The following is a 7915-nucleotide window of genomic DNA, read 5'->3' on the forward strand; positions in this document are numbered from 1 at the left end:
GGCATTCCGAGGGATACCCTACCCAAGGTCACTGAGCCAGCACCCAGACCGGGACTAGAAATCACCTCTCCTGTCTCCAAGACGGCACCATTGTTATTGAGATGCATCACAACGAACCTGTTATAATCAAGAACAATCTTTGTACGTGGACTCCTTTTCTCATACATTACCGGAGCTCATTCATGTTATTACAGGCTTTTGTGAATGCAGAAGTGGGTATGCCGCTCCCTAGCCTCGCCTGGGACATGTCCACAGAGGTGTGGTGTGCATTTGAACATTGCAACCTGTTCAAGGGTATGCGTGGGCATGTGTGACAACAGACACAGGGTGGGAACCCGTGTGCTACCATGTTAGCATATCAAGGAATGGGAGTACCTTTGTTCGCTTGTAATGGACAGCTTCTTCAAATCTCTGCAATTTTAAACATAGATTGAATGTTCCTCCTTCCTCTCAACCATATAGAAAGGTTATGGGGCTTTATGGGTCCCTCTTGGTTTGGGGGGATAGTAAGGACTGTTTAAAGGAAAATGCTTGCCCTTTCCAAATCAGTCATATTCAGAGGAATCTCGTGGCAGTGAGTAAGCACCTGCCCTAACAGCAACAAAGAATAATAGGTTATAGTCCTTGGGGGTTTCTCTCTGAGATTTGATAGAGTTTTCACCTCTTAGACCCAAGGAATTGCTTCTTATAAGACTCAGGCAGGATTTCCAAGTTAAACAAGTGAGAGAAGGCACTACTCTTCCCACTGTTGTTTTCCTGCTATTCTGATGCCTGCGGAGTGTCCTGGGGCCATGGCTGGAGCTGTGGATGACACAGTGCAGATGTGAGTGGCGGAGTCAGAGAAAGCCAGTAACCAAAGTGTCCAACTGACTGCTTCTGAAATTGGATCAGCATGGAAATACATACGTGTGTGTATATATGTGTTTGCTTTTCCTACAAAAACTTCAATTAGCAGGAAAATTGCAAGTGACTATAATCCTCCAGCATTAAAGGGAGCCTGCATGCTAGCACTGGATTTTTCGAGTCAATCAGCTTCCTTCCTCAATGTGGTTCCCATTAGGCAGAGAGCTGCCTGGAAAGGCTGTCTTGTTTCACCTGCTTCCTCTGAGGGAGGCTTATAGTTGCTTTGTTGTCATGGTAATCACTAAAGGGATGGCTGGCTGAAGTCCAAGCCCAGGCATCCCGGAGAGAGAGGAAGATGCTCCCCTTTGGCTCTGGGTGCCTGGAGCTGTGAAATGTGAGTCATGGTGGTCATTTAATACAGGAGCCCACTGTGCTACAAAGCAGCTATTGACCCTTAGCCCTGAGGTGGCTCAGCAGCAATAAAATCAGATTTTGGAGAGTTTTCAATCCTTGTCAGCTTCACCTTGTTAGTCTTCCCGTTGCTCCTGGGAGCCCCAACCGGAAGCAGCAGAGTGGAAAGGGAAGCCCTCCAAAGACGACTTCTACCCCTGCTCGTGTGCTCTCATGCTCTCTTGCCCAACTCCCACTGGGATGCAAAGTAGGGGTAAGTGGGCCAGGGGTAAACCTTTATTTGTTTATTTTCTTAAACTTTGACAACTGTTGTGTACTTTTAATTCAAATTTAGCTGATGTTTACTGAGTACCTATTACGTGCTAGGCACTGTGCCAAATGCTTTCACGTTTTATAATCTCACACAATCCTTTTGACAATCCTGCGACAAAGGACTAATAATAGCCCCGTTTTATAGATGGAAGCATTCTGAGATGGGATGGGGACCAGATTGCGAAGTCCGGAAGGCTAGAAAGTGGACGTTGAGCACCAAATCAACACTCTGGGAACAAACAGCCCTGGGCTCTAGCCCCAGTTTTGTCTCTTATTGGCTGTGAGACATGAACAAGTTACTCAAATTCTGAGCCTCAGTGTCCCGATGGGCAAAACAGGTGTTGCCTTTTAAGGCTTTGAGGAATGTATGAATAATGTATGAGTAGTTCGCATACAGCCTAGCACACAGTAAGCTCTCCACAAACTAGATGATGGTAATGATGCTTTTAAAGATATGTCTAGTCGATGAGTGCAGGGCAAAACTGAGAGGGAGATGTTGGACATGAGGAGTAAAGGTAGGAAGCTAAGGGTTTTATCTAACATTTTCAACACAAGTTGGGGAGGGGAGGAGCAGGGATAGAAACAATTATCGGTAAAACAGAATAGAAGACCCAGAAATAAATACATCAATTAGACTCTATGATACAAGTAACGTTATAAGTTAGAGGAGAAAGTTTGAGGCTAATAAATATGTTAGGATAACTGGCTTCCTAGGTGGGAAAAATTGACAATAGAGCCCAACCTCACACCACACCCAAAAATAAACTCCAGATGGCTTGACCACCTGCATGCTCAAGAGAACGTTTTCGTGACAAGGAGATAGGGAAGGATTTGTTGTATAACACATGAAAGTCAAAAATCAAAAGGGAGATGTCAGAACTTAAAACTTCTGAAAAAATAAAGTAAATGGCAAGTCATAAAGAAGGATTAATATTTGAAATACATAAAGAAATTTTTGGGCCTGTGAACCAAAGAGTTGCTGGTTCAATTCCCAGTTAGGGTATATACCTGGGTTTCAGGGCAGGTCCCCAGTGAGGGGCCCATGAGAGGCAACCACATGAAAGGGGTTGATATTTCTTTCCCTCTCTTTCTGCTTCTCTTCTCCTCTCTCTAAAAATAAATTAATTAAATGTTTTTAAAAAAGAATTTTTTAAGTCAACTTTGAAAAAGCACAGAGAGACCAACATAAAAATGAGTAAAGACTATAAACCAAAAATTCACAGGAGAGCCCTGAATATTCGACTGACAAGCAGGGGTATTCAATTTAAGCAAGAAAATTCAATTTTATGTTTTTAGCTTGGTAAAAATGGAAATTTATGACAATAAAAAGTGTTGGTGAGAATTCAGGGAAACAAGAATTCAGAAGGTAGGTAAAGTTATTTTGAAGGACAATTTTGACAAACGTAGTAAGATTGCAAATACACATCCCCAATAAACTGAGCACTGCACTTCTAGGACATATCCTAGAGAAATTCTTGTACACATTACATGAACATTTCTTATAGAAATTAAATAATTTGAAAGCCACACAATGCTTACCAGGGAGAGCACAGATAAAATGAATGAACTGTGGAGCACCCATGTCCAAATAATAGAAAACTATACAGCGATGGGAATGCATCGATCCCATTTATGTGTGGCCATAGAGCTGGATCTAGACAAGATCTAGCACAATGTGAAAAATATAAGTCGATGGCTATTATGTTCTTCATCCAAGTTTAAAAGCATGGAACACTGTTCATCAATACACAGATGCACACTAAAATGTAAAGACAAGGACTGAAAACACAAGGAATTCATCATAGTGGTCACTTTGGGAAGAGGGGGAAGGGAACTGGTCTGCTGTGAGGACATGTAGCATTTTAACTTTAATTTCTTTTTTAAAAGATCAGAAGTAAATTTTTTAAAAATAAGCATTTGTTCATTTCGGGGGGCAGGCACATGGATTCTTTCAGGGGTTTTTTTTTCCTTTTAAAAATAAGCATATCTGGGATCACTCTGCCTCCCTCTCTTCTTCCAGGGCTCAGATGTCCTGCATTCCTTTCCATCAGTGAGTAAGAGCCAGGAGTCCCGTCAATCGTGGGAGACACTTCTTGTTATTTTGGGGGGACCTTTTTATCTTGTGTCTAGGAGAGTCCTTCTCTTCTTATGGCTCATGGATTTATCAAGAAATTTAACCTGTCTAGAGTTCTGGTAGGAATAACGTTAAAAGCAAAGCATCTACTCTAGTGACATTTATAGGAAAATTATATAATTTTATAAGTTTGGTGAGTCAGACTCTGGAAGAGAAACTAGAGGTCTACTGCATCAGTGCGGTCACAACTGGACACAGAACAGTCTGGAGACTGTCACAGGCATGCAGGCAGGGTTATGGGCACACACTGGGTGGCGAGGCACAGGTGGGGGTCATTAACCTCCTGAGTTAACCTCCACAGGGCTGAGTGGAGGAGGAGCAGGAACAGTGTAACTGTGGCCCAGGGAAAACAACCTACAAGGGCCTCACCTAAAGCCAGAGAGGAGAGAGGGTAGGGAATAGCTAAGAACACACCTAGATATCTTTCCTCCCAGCTTCTAACCTTTTCCCCAGTGCCTCCCATTGGCTAAACCCATCAAGAAGCCAGTGGCACAGGATTCTGGGAGATGCAGTCCACAGGGGTCAGTTCCCCTGGGCTCAGAGTAAGGGAGAGCTGGGTAGGGAGTTTGAGCAAATGGTAACAGCCTAGCCTAAGGGTTGAAAGAATCCCAGACGTGGAGTTAGGAAGTCATAGTCACACAGTCCAGTTTGAAAGAACAGAAAAAGAGACCTGGGGAGACCACACTGCCTTTGGAGAGAGGTGACCGTTGAGTAGAAATGAGAGAGGAAGGAGGAATAGAGCTTAGGATTTGGGCTTTTGCTGAGCTCTGGGAAAAGAGGCTGGCAGGCCTCACTAGTCCCAGTGTGGGGGGCAGGAGGAGGGGCAGGAGCTTCAAGGTGGGACCAGAGGGAGCTGGCAGGCAGTGGCTATAAAGCCCCATCTGTTTCCTTCAGGTGGGAATTCATAGGTAGCCATAGTTGCTGAGTGGACAGATGTGCAAGGAAGCAGGTAGCTGATGGAAAATAGGTGAGTGGGAGGGAGAAGGGCCTGTATGAGACCCAGCAGCTGCATGTAAGAAGTGCCAAGACCACCCTCCAGCCTGAGGCTGCCTGAAGCCCCATGGGGAACAGTCCTGGTCCCCCTAACCAGCCTCCAGGAACTGGAGACACCTCCAGAAATCCCCTGCTGGCTGCCTGCCTCAGTGGTCCTTCAGTAAAGTGACATCAACCAATGACGCCTTAAGAAGATTTTTCTCAGCTTCTGCCTTCTCAGATAGAATCTGCTTGGCTTGTTGGAGACAAAGAGACGAGCCCTGGGGGACAGCTCAGGCCAGGGCCCTTTGTATTCTTCCCCTGTCCCCACCCATACTTTTCTGGTGTGTGAATTTAGAAGCTTGCTAGCTTAGCCATGGTCAGGAGTGGCAGGAGAGGAGGAGTCCACTGGCCCTCCTGTGGCTGTGGCATTTCTGTGGGGACATCACTTTTATTCACTCCAACCTGAGGCTGCCCTAGGCAGGGAGACAGAGAACTTCAGCTTCCAAAATCTGTGAGGGGTGGCTCTCAGCCTCCTTGGGAGCCCCAAATCCTAATCATGCAGGGGCATCATTATCTGTTCTAAAGACTACATGCTCCTTGAGGACCCAAGCTGAATTCTGCCTTTTAAAAACATTTTCTTTCCCACAGCACATATCTGGCATGCAGTGGTTGTTGGGTTTAACCTGGTCTATATTCCCTAGAAGAACACAGGGCCCGTGCTAGAACCCCGCCCCCATTCCTTGTCAACTGCTGCTTCTCTGGCAGTGGGACCCATTGTTCTGCTAAGGGACTTCCTGGTGAAGGACTCAGCATTTGGCCTCACAGGTTTCCTGGCTGCTGCTTCCCCGCCAAACACAGATGGTCTCTTCCTGGCACGGAGCTGGGCGCCATGGAAAGCTCTGAAATCATTTTTTATAGGAAAATATGTGCTGCCAAGTCGGGCTCCCCAGGGGACATTTTAACTGCGTGACTCATGGGGTATTCAGAGATCCCGCTCCATTTAAGGGTGATCTATTTACAAGCGTGTGTAGGTTTTTAGAACTCTACAGTGGTTTGTGGGGAGGGTGGAGTATATATTCAGAATGTATGGACATTTCCTGGGCTATAAATAAAATTGTGTGTGTGTGTGTGTGTGTGTGTGAGAGAGAGAGAGAGAGAGAGAGAGAGAATGATTATGTAGGAGCTTCCTAGAAAGAGGTAGCTAAGTCTTCAGATCTGAAAGGATTTTCTGTAAATTAGGCCCACAGAGTCTCCTTCTTGGTTACCCAGGTGCCTAGCCGAGAGTGCAGGCACAGGAAAGAGATGCAGTTAAGAAAGCGAAGGGAACATCCTCTCCCGTGAGGCCCTGGGCTCAACAGTGATTCTGTGACAGTAGTTCAGGGGCGATCATCACATTCTTTTTCCTCTTTGCCCCAATTTCTAAAACTGCGCTGCAGAACACTCTGTGGGAGGCGGAAAGAGCAGATGCTCATCCCCTGTAAGCATCCTTTGCCCTAGATCTGAGAAGGGATGAATGTTTTCCCAACAACCCACCTGGGCAATCAGCTGGAGATGCCCAGAGATTTTGCTGGGTGGATGCAGACTTGACTCCAAGCAAAGGTGCCCCAAAGTGATCTGCCTATCACCCCGGACTCTCTAAAGGAAAGGGAGTCTGTAGTGACCTGTGGGCCGGGGAGCTTTGATGAGTAGGATGATGGAGGAGGGACCAGCAGGACCATCACAGCCACCATAATTCAGCCTGCAGGCCACTCATTTTCCCTAAAATAGCCCTGGAGTCTCTCTCTTTCCCCCAAACCACCCAGTCTGTCAATAAGTCCTTTCAGTGCTGGTTCTAATGAAGATCCCCAAACTGTGCTTTTCCTCCTGTCTTTCCACTGAGCTACATCTATTCACTTTAATGTTTCCCAAAAAAGTGCCTTTTGACTGTTAAAAGGGCTCTGAATTAATTCCCTTCAAACCATCCTCCTTTGCTCTTAGTCTTAAGTGTATCTCTTTCTGGGTCAGCCTACCTTCAAACATCCTGTGGAAAAGAACACTTTTTGCACAAGCGTCCCCAGAGGGATGTTTGCCACTGGAATCCAACGTAACTGGTCCTGAAAGGGAGCTTGCACAGCCTGTGCAAAGCCAGCTCCAGTTTACAAAGGACTCAGGCCAGAACCAAGGACTACACTGAAGTCCACCCAGCCTTTGGGGTGGGTTTGAGTCAAAACACTCTATTGTCTGAGCCAAGAAACAACGGAACTTGCCTGTGGCTCCTTTGTGAAAGAAAGCCTGTTCCACAGCTCACCCCACCTGATCAGACCAGCAAAACCACTTCATTTCTAGGTCTCTTTTGAAAGCCAGCAGGCCAGACAACACACAGCTAATGTTCCAATGGAATATACACCATCTACACAAGACATGTTGCTTTGCTGTTCATCATTGCTCACGCAGCAGGGCAGCTGGAGGTAGGCATTTTGAACTCTTATGACTTAAAGGCAACCCAAACAGATATTAAAGTCTGTCTACTCTTCTTATTAAGATCATGAATATAGCTCACATTTATTGGAATGCTTACCTTTGTTCTAAGCACCTGATTAGCTAATCTAATCCTCTCAATCCTGAGAATGTATTGTTACTGTCTCCATTCTACAGATGAGGAAATTGGGCACAGTGAGGTCCCCCAAGGTTCACAAAGTTAGTAAGTGGCAGGTAGCTTAGCACCATAGACTGTATATGTATGTATGTGTGTATGTGTGTGTGTGTATATATACATATATATCCAGGAAAAGTCCAGCCATTGTTAATATAATTAGAATGGTTTGCAAGACATCAATGTAACCTAGTAGCCAAGGAGGGTGGACTGAAATGTACATGTGAACAATGACAACTTCACTGTAATAGTCAGTGGGGGTGGTAGACACTGCTGAGTAAGCATGTGTACTGTACAGCTATTGCATTCAAAATGACTAAGCGACTAGAGCAATGAATCTGCATCAAATTTTACATTAAGCTTGCCTGTTCCTCCATGGAAACTATTTGGATGATTCAGAAGTCCACCGCTATGGGGAACTGGTGATTGGCAGCTTCATCAGGACAATGTGCCTGCTCATGCATCACATCTTATGCAGAGTTTTTTGATGAAACATCAAATGACCCAGGTGACTCAGCCCCACGACAGCCCAGATTTTGTGACCTGCAACTTCTGGCTTTTCTCAAAACTAAAATCACCTTTGAAAGAAAAGAGATTTGAGACCATTG

This window comes from Artibeus jamaicensis, unplaced genomic scaffold (genome assembly GCF_021234435.1).
Source record: "Artibeus jamaicensis isolate MK-2021 breed Jamaican fruit bat unplaced genomic scaffold, CSHL_Jam_final scaffold_916, whole genome shotgun sequence".
Lineage (NCBI taxonomy): Eukaryota > Metazoa > Chordata > Mammalia > Chiroptera > Phyllostomidae > Artibeus > Artibeus jamaicensis.